Genomic DNA, 17,307 nt, shown 5'->3' with positions numbered 1-17,307 from the left:
GGTACTATAATATATACTATGGTATATATTAAACATGTTATTATCATATATGTTGAATATATGTTGAATATATTCTGTATTATACTATAATACAGAATAATGCTTCTATGAACATTCATGTATATTTTTGTGTACAGATGCATTTATTTTACTTTTATTTCTCTTGAGTCTATAAGTAGGAGTGGAATTGCTGTTATATGGTAATGCTATGTTTAACCTTTTGAGTAACTGCCAGACTGCTTTTCCACTGGCTGTACATTTTACATTCCTACCAGCAGTGGATGAGGGTTCTAAGTCCTCCATGTCCTTTTTTTTTTTTTTTTAAGATTTTATTTATTTATTTGACAGAGAGAGAGGGAGAGAGAATGAGAGAGAGAAAGCACAAGTAGGCAGAGAGGCAGGCAGAGGGAAAGGGAGAAGCAGGCTCTCCGCCAAGCAGGGAACCTGATATGGGGCTCAATCACAGGACCCTGGGATCATGACGCGAGCTGAAGGCAGGCCCTCAACTGACTGGGCCACCCAGGTGCCCCTAATTCCTCCAAGTCTTTGGCAACACTTGTTATTGTTTGTCTCATTTATTACAGCCATTCTAATAGGTGTGAAGTGGTATCACTTCGTGATTTTATTTGCATTTCCCTAATAACTAATGATGTTAACACATTTTATGTATTTATTAGTCATTTGAAGTTATTAGTTTTATTAGTTTTACTTGAAGAAATAACAATTCAGACCTTATGCATATTTTATTTTTTTATTTTTAAGATTTATTTATTTATCTTAGGGAGAGAGACATACACAGCACTGGGGGGAGGGGTAAAGGGAGAGGGAGAGGGAGAGAGACTCTTAAGCAGGCTTCACTCTCAGTGCACAGTCTGATGTGGGACTCAGTCCCACCATCCTGAGATCATGACCTGAGCCGAAATCAAGAATCGGACACTCAACCGACTAAGCCACCAAGGCGTCCCCATATGCACATTTTAAAATTAAGTTGTCCTTGGAACAGAATATAGAACCCAGAAATGGATCCTCAAATCTATGGCCAACCAATCTTTGACAAAGTAGGGAAGATTATCCAATGGAGAAAAGACAGTCTCTTCAACAAATGGTGTTGGGAAAATCGGACAGCCACATGCAGAAGAATGAAACTGGACCATTTCCTTACACCATACACAAAATTAGACTCAAGATGAATGAAAGACCTAAATGTGAGACAGGAATCCATCAAAATCCTAGAGGAGAACACAGGCAGCAACCTCTTCAACCTCAGCTGCAGCAACTTCTTGCTAGACACGTCTCCAAAGGCAAGGCAAAGACAGGCAAAACTGAACTATTGTGACTTCATCAAGAAGTTTTTGCAAAGCAAAGCAAAGAGTTGACAAAACCAAAAGAAAACTGACAGAATGGGAGAAGATATTTGCAAATATCTTATCAGATGAAGGGCTAGTATCCAAAATCTATAAAGAATTTATCAAACTCAGCACTCAAAGAACAAATAATCCAATAAAAAAATGGGCAGAGGACATGAGCAGACATTTCTCCAAAGAAGACATCCAAATGGCCAACAGATACATGAAAAAAAGCTCAACATCACTGGGCATCCAGGAAATGCAAATCAAAACCACAATGAAATACCACCTCACACCAGTCAGAATGGCTACAAGTCAGGAAACTACAGATGTTGGTGAGGATGTGGAGAAAGGGGAACCCTCTTACATTGTTGGTGGGAATGTAAGCTGGTGCAGCCACTGTGGAAAACAGTAGCAGGTTCTTCAAAAAGTTAAAAATAGAGCTACCCTACAGCAATTGCACTACTACAGATTTCCCCCAAGATAAAAATGTAATGATCTGGGCGCCTGGGTGGCTCAGTGGGTTAAGCCGCTGCCTTCGGCTCAGGTCATGATCTCAGGGTCCTGGGATCGAGTCCCACATCGGGCTCTCTGCTCAGCAGGGAGCCTGCTTCCCTTCATCTCTCTCTGCCTGCCTCTCTGCCTACTTGTGATCTCTCTCTCTCTCTGTCAAATAAATAAATAAATCTTAAAAAAAAAAAATGTAATGATCTGAAGGGACACCTGCACCCCAATGTTTATAGCAGCAATGTCCACAATAGCCAAACTATGGAAAGAACCCAGATGTCCATCAACAGATGAATGGATAAAGAAGATGTGGTATAGGGGCGCCTGGGTGGCTCAGTGGGTTAAGCCGCTGCCTTCGGCTCAGGTCATGATCCCAGAGTCCTGGGATCGAGTCCCGCATCGAGCTCTCTGCTCAGCAGGGAGCCTGCTTCCCTCTCTCTCTCTCTCTGCCTGCCTCTCTGTCTACTTGTAATCTCTGTCTGTCAAATAAACAAACAAACAAAAAAAGAAGATGTGGTATATATATATGGAATACTATGCAGCCATCAAAAGAGAAATGAAATCTTGCCATTTGCAATGACGTGGAAGGAACTAGAGGGTATTATGCTAAGCGGGTTAAGTCAATCAGAGAAAGATAATTGTCATATGCTCTCACTCACATGTGGAATTTAAGAAACAAAAGAAAGGATCATAGGGGAAGGGAGGGAAAACGGAATGGAAAGAAATCATAGGGGGAAACAAACCATGAGAGACTCTTAACTAGAGGAAACTAACTGAGGGTTGCTAGGAGACAGGGGTGGATGGGGTAACTGGGTGATGAACATTAAGGAGGGCATGGGATGTAATGAGCACTGGGTGTTACAGAAGACTGATAAATCACTGAACTCTACCTCTGAAACTAAATACACTATATGTTATATTAAATGAAATTAAATAAAAATAAATAAAAAATAAGGATGTTCCTTTTCTTCATGTCTCAACTTTTCATCCATATTTATTAATCTCTTTTTTTTCTGCCTTCTGTGTACAAGTCTCAGATTTAGCTTCTAGTTAATCAGTACTTTCTCGGGATGCCTGGGTGGCTCAGTGGGTTAAAGCTTCTGCCTTCGGCTCAGGTCATGGTCTCAGGGTCCTGGGATCGAGCCCTGCATTGGATTCTATGCTCAGCGGGGAGCCTGCTTCCTCCTCTCTCTCTCTGCCTGCCTCTCTACTTCTGATCTGTCAAATAAATAAAAAAAAATCTTTTAAAAAATAATTAGTACTTTCTCTTCAATTGTGTCTAAACTGCTATTTAACCATTTGTTTTAACCTTCTGGGATTACATCTTCCATTTCTAAATTTTTCCTTTTTGTGTTTCCCTACATCCATCTGTTGTTTCTTCAGAAGGTCTTTCCCTTAATCTTAGGGTTTTGATCTCTCCTTTTAAGTCTAAATTAATTTTAAGCATATTCATGTTATATTCTCCTCTACACTATCAGTCTAATATTTCAAGATTTGAGGGCTCTAATCCTTTTGTTTAATGTCTCCTGACTAAGCTCATGGCTGATTTCTTTTTGAATTTTATGCTTTTTTATTATAAAATGTTTTTTTTTAAGATTTTATTTATTTATTTGTAAGAGAGAGAGAGAGAGAGAGTGAGAGCGAGCACAGGCAGACAGAGTGGAAGGCAGAGTCAGAGGGAGAAGCAGGCTCCCTGCGGAGCAAGGAGCCCGATATGGGACTCGATCCCAGGATGCTGGGATCATGACCTGCGCCGAAGGCAGCTGCTCAACCAACTGAGCCACCCAGGGGTCCCTTATAAAACTTTTTTTTGCTTGGGTGACCTGAGGTGAAGGAGCATCCTTCCAGAATGGTTTTACATTTATTTGGTCCTATAAGTGCCTTGGGGTTTTTTTTTTACTGTCCTGGGATCAATCTGCTAATTTCTTAATTTAGGGATTTCTGACTATAAGGGTACTGTTAAGTCAAAGCCAAAGCCAAGGTCCAGGTTTTCAATGTTTCAGTGGAAAAATGGTTTCTTACCCAATGAAGGCACAAAGAAATATATATTTTCTGGTCATTTCCCCATGCTAGAGAAATTTTCTTTTTTTTACTACCCTTTCACTAAGGGTGCTGCCCTCTGAGAGTTCTAGCTTCTCATAGAGATTTCTGTTCCAAGTTACCATCTGGAGCAAGTCTAAGACCATATCCTTTATTCTTGAATATGCCTTAAAAATCTCAGTCCCTGGGGGCGCCTGGTGGCTCAGTGGGTTAAGCCGCTGCCTTCGGCTCAGGTCATGATCTCAGGGTCCTGGGATCGAGTCCCGCGTCGGGCTCTCTGCTCAGCAGGGAGCCTGCTTCCTTCTCTCTCTCTCTCTGCCTGCCTCTCAGTGTACTTGTAATTTCTCTCTGTCAAATAAATAAAATCTTAAAAAAAAAAAAAAATCTCAGTCCCTAGCTTATGGCAACTTCCTCCACCCCTTCCTACCCCCAGAAACTGCAATGGTAGTTGGAGATTTTTCCCTCAGATTTGAGCTCCTGCTTCCTTTCCATTATCTGCAGATTTGTCCTTTTTTGCAAGTTCAGCTGTATATTTAAAGACTTTTCCTTATATCTCATCCAGCAATTCTAAGTATTTGTAATGGGAGACGCTCCACGTTTCCAGAAACACTGCCACCTATTACTTTCTAAATTTTTTAAAAAAGATTTTACTTATTTATTTGACAGACAGAGATCACAAGTAGGCAGAGAGGCAGGCAGAGAGAGAGGAAGGGAAGCAGGCTCCCCAGGACCCTGGGATCTTGACCCAAGCCGAAGGTAGAGGCTTAACCCACTGAGCCACCCAGGTGCCCCCTTTCTAAATTTTTTGAAAAATGTCTTGGGAGCACAATTAACTGTGTGGGAAGGTTGGGGGAGAATGCATACATTGTAATCCAAGGGGGTCATCGGCATATAATGTTGGGGAATTAACTCAAGATGTTTCTATTTTCATATGAATTATATCCTGAAATTGCCCTGTCTGTGTTAAAGGTGTGTGTTGACCCTCTCCCACCATCCCTTTTGAAATTGCACTCACTCACTTTACAGAAAGGAAAGCATACCTGTTACCATTTACTTCCCTGGGCAAAACCCTCCAGACAGCCAGACAAAAGGACAATAGGAAATACTGGTTTCTAGGAAGCATCTTTTAATTACTAATCAAGTCACTAAAACCATTCTTTAAGGCTCTGTATCTTATACTTAATTCTCTTATGGGGGAATAATACCAATTTTTAAAAATGACTCTGCCTCTTCTATCCACACCCCACCATTGTCAAAGGAGGCATCGCATTTTAGGAGGAGTCCCATGAGGGAAGAACAAAGAAAGTGTTGGTGAAAAATATTGAGGGCTATAAGAAACTTTTTAGACATAAGCAATTCTTTTAGGTTACTCTTAATAATCATCCTTAGGACACATCATTAGCTGGAAAGAAAGGCATCTTCACACTGAATAAGCAGGACAAGCTTGTCACATTGACTCTTTTAAATGTAAGTTGAGTGTTTTCTGGTATTACTACTATATGACTTTTGATGAAAAAGTTTGCTTAATTTTAAAAAAATTCCATGTGATTCCATAAAATTAAAATCTATTTTATAAATAATATAGTGAAACATATATTTCATCCAACTAAATGCTTAATATTTTCTATTTTCCTATTAAAAACAGAAAATTAAAGTATATGCTAGTTGCCAGGTCAATGAGTTTTTAGTTTGTACCTTTCTCTTTTATTAAACACACAAGGAAAGTTTGAACATATCGAAAGAGTTAACAGGGCTATTTCTGATTTTTATACATGATTCTTATTCTAAAAGGCCAAAGCATGTATTTCATACATTCCACAATTTTAATAAAAAAAAATGCAGTACCTTTTATCATAATCCTTGCTTACTAAATAACTTATTTATAACTTTAGCAAACATTTTAGTTCATTATTTCAAAATAGTTAACAAAGAAATAGCATATTCTTTTCATCTTGTTTCATAACATAAAACATAAAAGCCAGTTAGAGTAGATCTATATTACTACTACTACTACTACTACTATTATTATTATTATTATTTTAGATAGGGAGAGAATGAAGGTAGGGGCAGAAAGAGAAGGAGAGAGAGAGAATCTCAAACAGGCCCCATACCCAGCACAGTGCCCTATGCCGGGCTCATTCTCACAATCTGAGATTATGACCTGAGCCTAAATCAAGAGTTGGATGCTCAACTGACTGCGCCACCCAGACACCCCAGATCTATCTATATGTATATTTTTTAAGATTTTATTTATTTATTTGACAGAAGTAGGCAGAGAGGCAAGCAGAGAGAGAGGAAGGGAAGCAGGCTCCCCGCTGAGCAGAGAGCCTAATGTGTGGCTCGATCCCAGGACCATGGGATCATGACCTGAGCTGAAGGCAGACGCTTAACCCACTGAGCCACCCAAGCACCCTTAACCACATATTTGTATTGAAAACAAAGTTGGGGGAAAAGAAACTAGATTTTTCTCATAAAGTAAGTTTGATTTACCTGGTGGTTTGACAGAGAGGACTGACTTTATTAAATAAATCAGATTATGTGCCAGTTCCATAAGTTAATCTATCTCCACAGTTTTGACAAAAATATATTTAAATTACCTTATAAAAATAGCATTTTATTAAGAAATATTATATTGGCAAAGATGCTTTGAAATTAATATTACTTCTATTTTTTTTAATTTTATTTATTTATTTGACAGAGAGAGATCACAGTAGACAGAGAGGCAGAGAGAGAGGGAAGCAGGCTCCCTGCTGAGCAGAGAGCCCGATGCGGGACTCGATCCCAGGACCCCGAGATCGTGACCTGAGCGGAACACAGCGGCTTAACCCACTGAGCCACCCAGGCGCCCAATATTACTTCTATTTTCTTAACCCTTATTTGAGAATATTGGGTTAAACGAGATAGTTTTAAGGGAAAGAACAGCGGTCCTGTGCTAAATCTTGGTAAGACCTTTTATATATATTTCCCAGAAGTAGAGGAAGAAGATGGTTCCAGTACTGGGATAACACATTTCTGCAAGTGGTAGTTTTCAATTTTCTGCTTTTGATCGAATATAAGAGGATTAATTAAGTTAAAGTTGATATATTGTTAAAAGTAATTTTTGAGTAGATCCTTCTATGTTATTTTATTTCATTTTATTTTATTTTTGCGTGTATCTTAGGAGCGCAAAGGATAAGTGATAGGACTAAAGGAAAACTCCTTCAGGTCCCAACCATTTATGTTTGAAGAAAGTTTTCCCAGTACTTGCATCTATAAAAATAAAAAACAGGCAAATTTTAAAAAGCCCATTCACCTTGTGAAGAAATGCCTTCCCAATATACTTTTGCTTTTTCTCAATTTATCAAAATTTGTATCATGTTTGTTGTTTCAATCAACTGTAGAAAGCAAATAATTGTCTTGATAAACAACGAGTCAACCAGAAGGAATTTTTTAAACACTTAACAGGAAATTAAAACTTAAGGTTAATTTGTTGTAGAGAAATACAATGATACACTCAATGAAAAAATTTCAAGCACATAATTCCATTGCTTCAAGATAAAATTCTGTGGGGGAATTAGAAATATGTGTTCTAGAAGAAAAAGGGATAATGTGAAATTCCTAGCTGTAGAAGAATCTAAGTATTTTAAAATAGATGCTAGTGAATACTTTCATTCCATCGCATGTGTGGTATTTAGTCTCCATTGAACACATTGGAAAGAGTGAAGAGCAGTTTTATTTTTATTTTTTAAAAGGTTTTGTTTATTTGATAGAGAGAGAGATAGAGAGCACAAGCATGGGGTACAGGTAGTAGGAGAGGGAAAAGTAGACACCCTCCACTCCCTGCCCACCTCCCCCCCCATTCCCCGCCCCCAGAGCAGGGAGCCTGACATGGGACTCCATCCTAGGACCCTGGAATCATGACCTGAGTTGAAGGCAGAGATTTAACCACCCAGGTACCCTTGAACAGTTTTATTTTTAAATGACAGTATATTTAAGGTGCCATAAATGATATCCTTTGTAATTATTTAAACTTATGATGAAAATTTTTATATGTCAACTTAAAAATGTATGAGGGGAGGGGTACCTGGCTGGCTCAGTCTGTAGAGCATGTGACTCTTGATCTTGCGGGGGTGAGTTCAAACCCCACGTTGGGTATACAGATTACTTTTCAAAAAAACCAAAATGGTCAGCTTTAAAAAATGTATGAAGGAATACAGAGTCAAAAAAAATGAACTTAGTGATTATGTCAGTGAAAAGATTTGAAGACCACCATAATAATTCCCAAGTAATGTATGGTATTTCCTGAAGGCCTAGCTGAAAGACTATAGATGTCAATGTACTGTAATCTCTGCCCTCTTATTAAATCAAGGCCACTGGCAAAAGGAACTCCTTGGAAAATATTTGCTGAGAGGCACTTGAATTGAGGTCAATGCAGTTTATTCAAAGGTCATAGCCATAAGTGATATTTTAAGACTCCTCATTGAGGTATGGCTGAAGACTGGAGCCTGGCCCTCAAAGATACCCTTTCGGGGAAAGACAGTCCCTGGTTTAAGTCTTGACTTGGGCCAAGTGGTCAAGACACAGTGTCTAATTATGTCAGCTTCCAGGAATGGTTTGGAAGTGGTAGGCACAAAGGGTTCAATTGTAATTGCGGAGCTATCTTATCAGTATGTGGGGCCTGGGATTTGGGAATTAGGGTATATTACACTCAGGAAAAAGAAGATTTAGGAGGTAATTTGATAGGTGAGTCCACAGGGCTCTATCTCTAGTAAATTCTAAGGATGAAGTAACCATGTTCCAGTTTGCCTGGAAGATATGGTTGTTGTCTATTGTTCTGGCATAACTATTAATAGCACCCTGTGATATTGTGATTTATAATAAGAAATATATGTTTGGTCTTCCTCCCTGCTTCAGTCACAGAGCTCTTAAAACCCTTGAAATTCCTTTCTTTCTTTCTTTTTTTTAAAAGATTTTATTTATTTACTTGACAGAGATCACAAGTAGGCAGAGAGGCAGGCATAGAGAGAGGAGGAATCAGGCTCCCTGAGGAGCATAGAGCCCGATGTGGGGCTTGATCCCAGGACCCTGAGATCATGACCTGAGCCGAAGGCAGAGGCTTAACCCACTGAGCCACTCAGGTGCCCCAAACCCTTGTAATTTCTTAAGTGATAAGAGTGATAGACATGTTGGCCACCTGAGAGGCTTAGTCAGTTAAGTGTGCACAGGTCATTATCTCAGGAACCTGAGATTGAGCCTCCATAGGGCTCCACACTGAAAATAGATTTGCTTAAGATAAAAAAAAGATAAAAAATAGAGAAATAAAAAGAGTGATAAAGATGTCTTTATTCATAATAAACCTTTTTTCAACCACACCTGAGTTTACGTCAGTAAAATGACTTTTGGAAAGTACCTAAGGATTGGGGCTGGTTGCTAGGGGAACCAACCATGTGACTGAAGGGTTGGGACTTTCAGTGTTCTCCTCCCCCTACCTCCTGGGATGGGTCAGGGCTAGAGGTTGAATAATTCCCAATGCTCAATGATTTAATCAACCATGCCTATATAATAAAACCTCCATAAAAACCCAAAAGGAAGGGGTTTGGAGAGCTTCTGTATTGGCAAACATGTGAAGATGCCATGAGAGTGGCTGGGAGAGAGCGGAAGGAAGCTCAGTGCCCCTTCCCAAGTACCTGCCCTATATATCTCTTCCATCTGGCTGTTCCTCAGTTACACCCATTGATAATAAACTGATTATCTCATAAGTAAAATGTTTCTCTGAGTTCTGTGAACCCATCTAGCATATTAATGGAACCTAAGGAGGGGGTCATTGTAACCTCCGATTTATAACCAGTCAGTAGGAAGCCCAGGGGGCAAAATGGGTTTGTGATTAGCATCTAAAGGGGTGGGCAGTCTTGTAGGACTGAGCCCTTAGCCTGAGGGACCTGATGCTATCTCCTGGTAGGTAATACTAGAATTGAGGAAAATTGCAGGATACCCAGCTGGTGTCAGAGAATCAGTGGTGTGGGGAAATACTGGAATACTAGAATTAGGGGTGCAGAATCATTATTTCCTTTCATCTCCAAAGTGTTTCAATTGTACTGTAAATTATATGGAATGTATAATATTATAAATATTTGTTTTCAGTTTATGTCCTTATCTCAATGTGAACCCGTAAGGAAGAGTTGAAGGGCTGACACTAATCTACAGACTACTTTGAGTATCACAATTCTAAGCAGTCAGAATAAGACTTCTAGGAATATATTCTTATTGTGAGTATTTGATGAGTGCTTGTTCAGGCAAACAGTGGTAAAGTATTTAGACCCAAAGTCCTAGATTTAACACTCATGTGGATGAAGGGTAGCTTCCTTGTTGTTCCCTAGACATACACCACACACCTTCAAAATCCAACTAAGAGGAAATGGACTGATGGCAGCTAAGAGGATATGGACTGATGACAAAAAGATCCCAAGGAGGAGGGTATGTGCTATGGTGAGTGCTGTGAAGTGTGTAAGCCTGATGATTCACAGACCTGTACCCCTGGGGCTAATCATATATTATATGTTAATAAAAAATTTAAAAATTATTTTAAAAAAAGATCCCAAGAACACGTGCCTCACTAAGGATGGGCCAACAACATTCATACTGCTCTCTCTGACCATTTCAGGAGCCTCAGTTTACATTTTACATTACTTATAGCAAGTATATCTTAGTTCAATTCTTTAAAGTGTCCATTTCAGTCAATACAACAAACTTCCAAAGTGAAAAGGCTGAGTCCCAACTTAAGAAAGCATCTGCCTAGATGACCACTAGCTTCACCCAACAACCCACTGAAATTCCTAAAGTGACTCAGAAAAATATTGAGACTCAAAGCAACACTGCTTATCTGGGATAATTAAATAGAAAAAAAAAAAAAACCTCAAGTAGATTTATGAAAAGATTCTATAGCACGAAAAAGCAAAACAGCACTCAAGATGTCAAAGAAGGCTACCTTTTGAACAAGATTTACCAAAAGCAATTTCTTTAAAAAGCATCTACTTTATATTTGCAATAAAAATTCAAAAAAGTGCACACACACACACAGAAGAGATAGATGAGACACAAATGAAGATGAAAAGGCGGGGGACGCCTGGGCGGCTCAGTTGGTTAGGCGGCTGCCTTCCGCGCAGGTCATGATCCCAGCGTCCTGGGATCGAGTCCCACATCGGGCTCCTTGCTTGGTGGGGAGCCTGCTTCTCCCTCTGCCTCTGCTTGCCTCTCTGTCTGCCTGTGCTTGCTCTCGCTTCTCTCTCTATGACAAATAAAAAAATAAATAAATTCTTTAAAAAAAAAAAAGATGAAAAGGGGGAACTGGGAGTCAGGTAGAGAAGAGTCAAAGGAAGGTAGATAAGGCAAGGGGCATTTGTAAGGAAACTAAAATGCAGAATCTAAAGCTCCATTAGATACAATAAAAAGCTGAATGGTATGCAGGGCAAACTTGACAAAGTAGAGGAAATGAGAAAGGCATGAGGATGATGAGAGAGGACGTCACAGACTCAAAGGACAAAGAATAAAGATCTGACATGTACATAGTTGTTCCAAAGAAAATATGAGCAGAAAGAAAGAAAGAAAGAAAGAAAGAAAGAAAGAAAGAAAGAAAGAAAATATCAGCTTTTAGGGGGATCAATCCACAAAGGCAAGGGAAAAAAAAAAAAACTACAGGGGAAAGCTGCACTAAACTTTTGGAAGAGGGAGAATAAAAGAGTAGTAAATATTTAGCAGACCGGGGAGAAAGCTGAAAGTAAACCCCATGTACTACTGAGTCTCCAAAATGCTCAGGAGTTGGTTGCAAAAGATGCCAAACGAAGAACTGATTGAAAATTTAAGAAGCAATCCAGATTTCCTCCCTGAGTCTGAGTGGCCAGGTGACTGCCCTCTCCAGCCCCGGCAAAAGACTAAAGGTTTTTCTCTGAACAGAGTAAAAAAGAGAGGATCTCTTCTCTGGGAAACTAAAATACAGCATCAATGCTGAGAAGATTAAGGAATTGCACACTGCATGCCAGCACCCGCTGGTCTCTCCCCTAATCGGGATCGATCTCCAACATAGATGACTTGGTCTTCACCTCCAGGCAATACATGAAAAGCATCTTTTCTGGAGAAATCTGACCAGCTTAGGTCTAAAGAATCGAACTTCAAGGGCACCTGGGTGGCTTAGTCAGTTAAGTGTCTGCCTTTGGCTCAGGTCAGGATCCTAAGGTCCTGGGATAGAGCCCCACATTGGGCTCCCTGCTCAGTGGGGAGTCTGTTTCTCCCTCCACCCTTCCCCGGCTTGTAATCTCTCTCCTTTTCTCACTCTTTCTCTGAAGTAAATAAAATCTTAAAAAAAAAAAAAAAAAAAAAAAAAAAAAAAAAAGTAGAGTTAAAAAAAAAAGAAACAAAGTTCAGAGGTTTACCCTATAGCAGTGCTCACAGTCAACCAATCCTATTTAAGCACTCAGTTTCTAGTCATCTATTCAAATCCCCAGCCTTAAATCTGAATACACAGCCAAGGATTGTCAGATTAGTTAAGGAAAGTCTTGATAGGAGACAAAAAGACCAAGTCAGCCAAATAAATAGAAAAGGGCAGCTTGATGGAAGAGAGACCATGTAAGGAAAACAAACAAAAAAAAGTCATTAATCCTGAAGGGGATATTATATTCGTGAAATAAGAACAGAATCATATAAAAAGAAATGACTGAAGAATAATTTCCTGAAATTAAAAATATGATAAATATTTCGAATATTCAGTAGAAGAATTGGAAGATAAAGGTGAGAAAGAGTCTACCCAATAAACAAAAAACGTGTTTTTTTTTTTAAACAGAGAGAGGGAAAATAGAAGAGAAAAGTCCCAAAGAAAAATTAGAAGAAAACAGATGGGTAAGGATCATCAGTGAGATAATTTAAGAAAAATTTCCAGAACTGCAGGATCTGTATTTCTAGGATAATACTGGGGACAAATAGAATATCCTATAAACAGAGAGAGAGAGAGAAAAAAAAAAAGAGAGAGAGAGAAAGATTCACATACAAAGAGTCCATTATCAGAATGACTTTATACTGCCTAAGAATAACTCTGAAAGCTAGAAGATAATAGAGCAATGCCTTAAAAATTCTGCAAAAAATTATTTCTATTCTAGAATTGTATACTAACCAAATAATCAAGTATTAGAGTAGAATAAAAACATGTCAGACATGGTATTTTTCCAAAAATTTTCCTTCTGTACACTCTTCTAGAGAAGGTACTGAGGATAATTCTTATCAAACTAAGAGGGTTATTCTTAACAAAATAAGAAAGATGGGATACAGAAAACAGAGGTTCCAACATAGGAGGAGGGAAAGATGATGGTGAAGGGAAATCATAGGACGTCAGCTGTGTATAGTAGCTGTGTAGTCAGAAGACTCCTAGAAAGATTTGTATAGAAAGATGGGACTGAGGGGCACCTGGGTGGCTCATTCGGTTAAGTGTCTGCCTTCAGCTCATGTCATGATTTCAGGGTCCTGGGATCTAGCCCCAAATCGGGCTCCCTGCCAAGTGGAGAGTCTGCTTCTCCCTTTCCTGTTCCACCCGCTTGTGCATTCTCTCTCTCTGTCAAATAAATGAATAAAATCTAAATAAATAAATACATAAATAAATAAAAGAAACTATTGTGTAGACCCACCCTTGTAAGTTTTGAATTTTAAGGGTAAAGAATCCCACAGTAAAATTTACTACAAAGGAACAAAAATAGGGAAGGTTTTAGACTTTTCCTCAAAAATAAATATTAGAGGACACTGGGGAAATTTCTAAAGATTTGAAGGAAAAAAAATACATCCAGGAATTCTGTAATTAACCAGTATATCTTCTCTTTAACTTGTAAAGGCAACAAAGACACATTCACACAGATATGTTTTAGAGGCATATCATTCTATCTTTGTAGAAACAAACTGCTTGATGATATATTCCACCTGTTTGAGAGAAGACCCCCAAAATTCAAAGATCATTGTATAAAAGAACTCTCTAGAGGCATTGAAATAAGGCAAACAAAGAACTTAATCAGTATATTTTTATAATTCAAATGTGAAAAATTATTATTGAAAGAAAAAAACAATTTCATAATAGTAACAGCTAACATAAAGTTATAGGATCTAGTCTAAATGCTAGTCTAAGCTCTTAAAAACAAAACAAGAAGACAAAAGAGTAAACAGGACATTAAATAAGCTTGGGACAAAGAGGGACTAAACGTTGTAAAATGTAGTTAGAGTATTTATTTATTTATTGTAATTAGAATTCTAAAGAATGGGTAGAGAAAAGTGAAAACTTCTGCGACATGTGAAATCTATATTGATCTATATTGACTGAGTGAAAGTCTTAGCTTTAAATGGTTTTACTTTGAAATAAGAAAAAAGCAAATCAACCAAATATCTGTCTGAATAATTAGAACCATAACAAAATAAAGCAAAGTGAAGCCAAAGGAAAAACAAAATATAAATAAAGGCAGAAAATAATGAATTAGAAAAATCTCCAAAGTTTTTAAAAACCTAATAGCAGTTTCTTTGAAAATACAGACAACAGTTGGTCTGGCCAAATTAAATGGGAGAAAAAAATAAGTACACAAAATTAGAAAGGGAAATGGATATAATAACGGAGAGAATATTTTTATACTCATGAAAGAATGAAAAATACAAATGAATGAAAATAAACCACTGGCTCCCCAGCACTATTTTATGTGCTGAGGATATTGTGGTTAATGAGATAAAACTTCTGTCATCAAATTTTACATTTATTTGATTAATGTTTATATCCTAACCATCTTCTTGCCTACTCTACCCAAGCTAAACTGAAAAATTTATGATTTTTTGGAAAAATGTATGATTTTTAAAATCTGTAAGTCTCATGTCTATTTTTGCTTATTATTCTAATCATTTGAAAAATTTTCAATGCCTCTTAGAGGTCCTTGCACATAGGACAGGCTGTAATGCAGTATATTCTTTATAAACTAAAACTATAACACAGACGTTCGTTGGTAATATACATGCACACTGAAAATGATAGGAAGGATATCCTTCTAACTGTTGTGGGGTTTTCTAGTGAATAATAAGATCAATTATTTTTATTTCCTTTTTTCTGCTTTTCTATATTTCCAAATTTTACAAAATGATTATGTATTATCATAACTAGAAAAATAGTTTTAAAAATAAGTCATCAAAAAAAAAAAAAAAAAGTGCCCAGGGGTACCTGGGAGGCTCAGTAGGTTAAACATCTGCCTTTGGCTTAGTTCATGATCCCACGAGTCCTGGGATCGAGCCCCGCATTGGGCTCCCTGCCCCTGGGGAAGCCTGCTTCTCCCTCTCCCTGCTTATGTTCCCTTTCTCATGCGCTCTCTCTCTGTGTCAAATAAATAAATAAACAAAATCTTAAAAAAAAAAAAAAAAGGCCCAAAGACCAAATTGGGAAAAAGGGCTTTCCATTTATGTGATAATGGTTTTAATTAATGTTATTAGTACATAAAGAGTTGAACATCCAACGTAAAGTAGTCACACAAGTACTCTATCACATCACCCTAGTCTAATTATCCGTATTGCATTCATCACTATCTAACATTTTCCTTGACTTGTTTGCTTATTTATTGTGTTGTCCTCACCCAGACCCCAGTGTAAACTCTCTTACAAGGAGAAACCTTGTTTATTCTGTTCCATATCTTCCCTGTGCCACTCTTTATCTGGTTTACCTCTTGGTTCTTTGAAGAAGCAAGACCAAAACAAAGAAGCAAGACCAAAAACCGCAGGCACCAAGGTCAAAGAAATCGTGTAACGCTAGCACAGTTTTGGCATGTGACAGGTATTTAACTAAATAACTAATGAATGAAGTAATGAGCATGATGTTAAAGAAAAAAATTTTCATGACACTTGCCAAAGACAGGAAAATTTTATTTAAAAAGAACTATTGCAGTTGCAATGAGGGTTTTGTACTAGGGGAGAAGGATGGAGCTCAAGTCCAAATACAACCAGGATGGTAGGAGATTTATAGCCAAGGGTGGGGGTCAGTGAAGAGAGAATTCCTGAGAGGAGAAACATCAAGCTAGGGGGATTCTTGCTAGATTTACTCAGTAGGATTCTCACTGAAGGCAGGCCAAGGAGATAACATATGGAGAGTTGGGGGTATGAGATATTTGATCAGATATCAAAAAGTGATCAGGTATCAAGGGTGGAGGATTTTTGCTAAACTGACTCAGCAGGATTCTTGCTAAGACCAGATTAAGTGGACCAAGCACAGAGCCCAAGGTGAAGATCTAGTCCAAAAGAGGACTCAGAGGAGACTGGCTCAAGTTTGACTCAGGAGAGAGTCCCTGTCAATAAAAAGTACCCAAGCTCACTAAGTTAAACAATGGCAATTTAAAACCATGAGCACCATCTCTACCTCTCAAATGGGATGGATTTCTCTTTTAACTGTACAAATTCAGAGTTTTTTGTTTGCTTGTTTGTTTTTTAGAAAGAGAGAACACACACAAGGAGGGAGGGGCCGAGGAAGAAAAACTTAAGCAGGCTCCACACTGAGCACACCAGAGCCATTCTTACAACCCTGAGATCATGACCTGAGCTAAAATCAAGAGTTGGACGCTTAACCGGCTGACCCACCCAGGTGCCCAGATTGAATGTCTTAAGACCAAAAGCTCCTTGAGAACAAAGAGTATATCTATTTTGTTCATTGCAATAAAAATTTCTGGTGTGTAACCCATGGTAGATGTTTAATAAATATGTTAACTGAATCAAGAGTGGAGAGCAAATCAGTTTAACTTTCCTGGAGGAAACAATTAAATATATACATGTAAATAACATACATGTAAATGTAATGTAAATATACATAATGCATATCTAAAGCAGTAGCATTTTAAAATGAAACAATAAAATATTCAGCAGTAAAGAACTGATTATTAAGTATCCATTAAAAATAATGTTTCTAGAGAATATATAATGAAGTGGGAAATTATTAAATGAAAAAAACATTAAAGAATGTACCAAATATGCAATGGGATCTACTATAGTAAAAACAGAAAAACAAAACAAAAAACCCCTGTATTTATATCCTGAAAAAAATGCTAAAAGTAAATTGATCAAAATAGCTGAAATAAATGGAAAGATATTCCATGCTCATGGATTGGAAGAATTAATATTGGTGAAAATGTCTGTACTACCCAAAGCAATCTACAGACTTAGTGCAATCCCTAACAAACCACCAATGGCATATTTCACAAAAGCAGAGCAAAAAAAATCCCAGCATTTGTATGGAACCATAAAAGACCCCAAATAGCCAAAGCACTCTTGAGAAAGAAGCATAATGCTCCCTAATTTCAAACTATGTCACAAAGCTATCCTAATTAAAACAGTATGGTACTCAGCCAAAACAAATGTATCAATGGAACAGAACAGGAACCTCAGAAATAAACCC

This window comes from Mustela lutreola, chromosome 9 (genome assembly GCF_030435805.1).
Source record: "Mustela lutreola isolate mMusLut2 chromosome 9, mMusLut2.pri, whole genome shotgun sequence".
In the NCBI taxonomy this organism is placed as follows: Eukaryota; Metazoa; Chordata; class Mammalia; order Carnivora; family Mustelidae; genus Mustela; species Mustela lutreola.
This window is presented reverse-complemented; position numbering follows the sequence as displayed.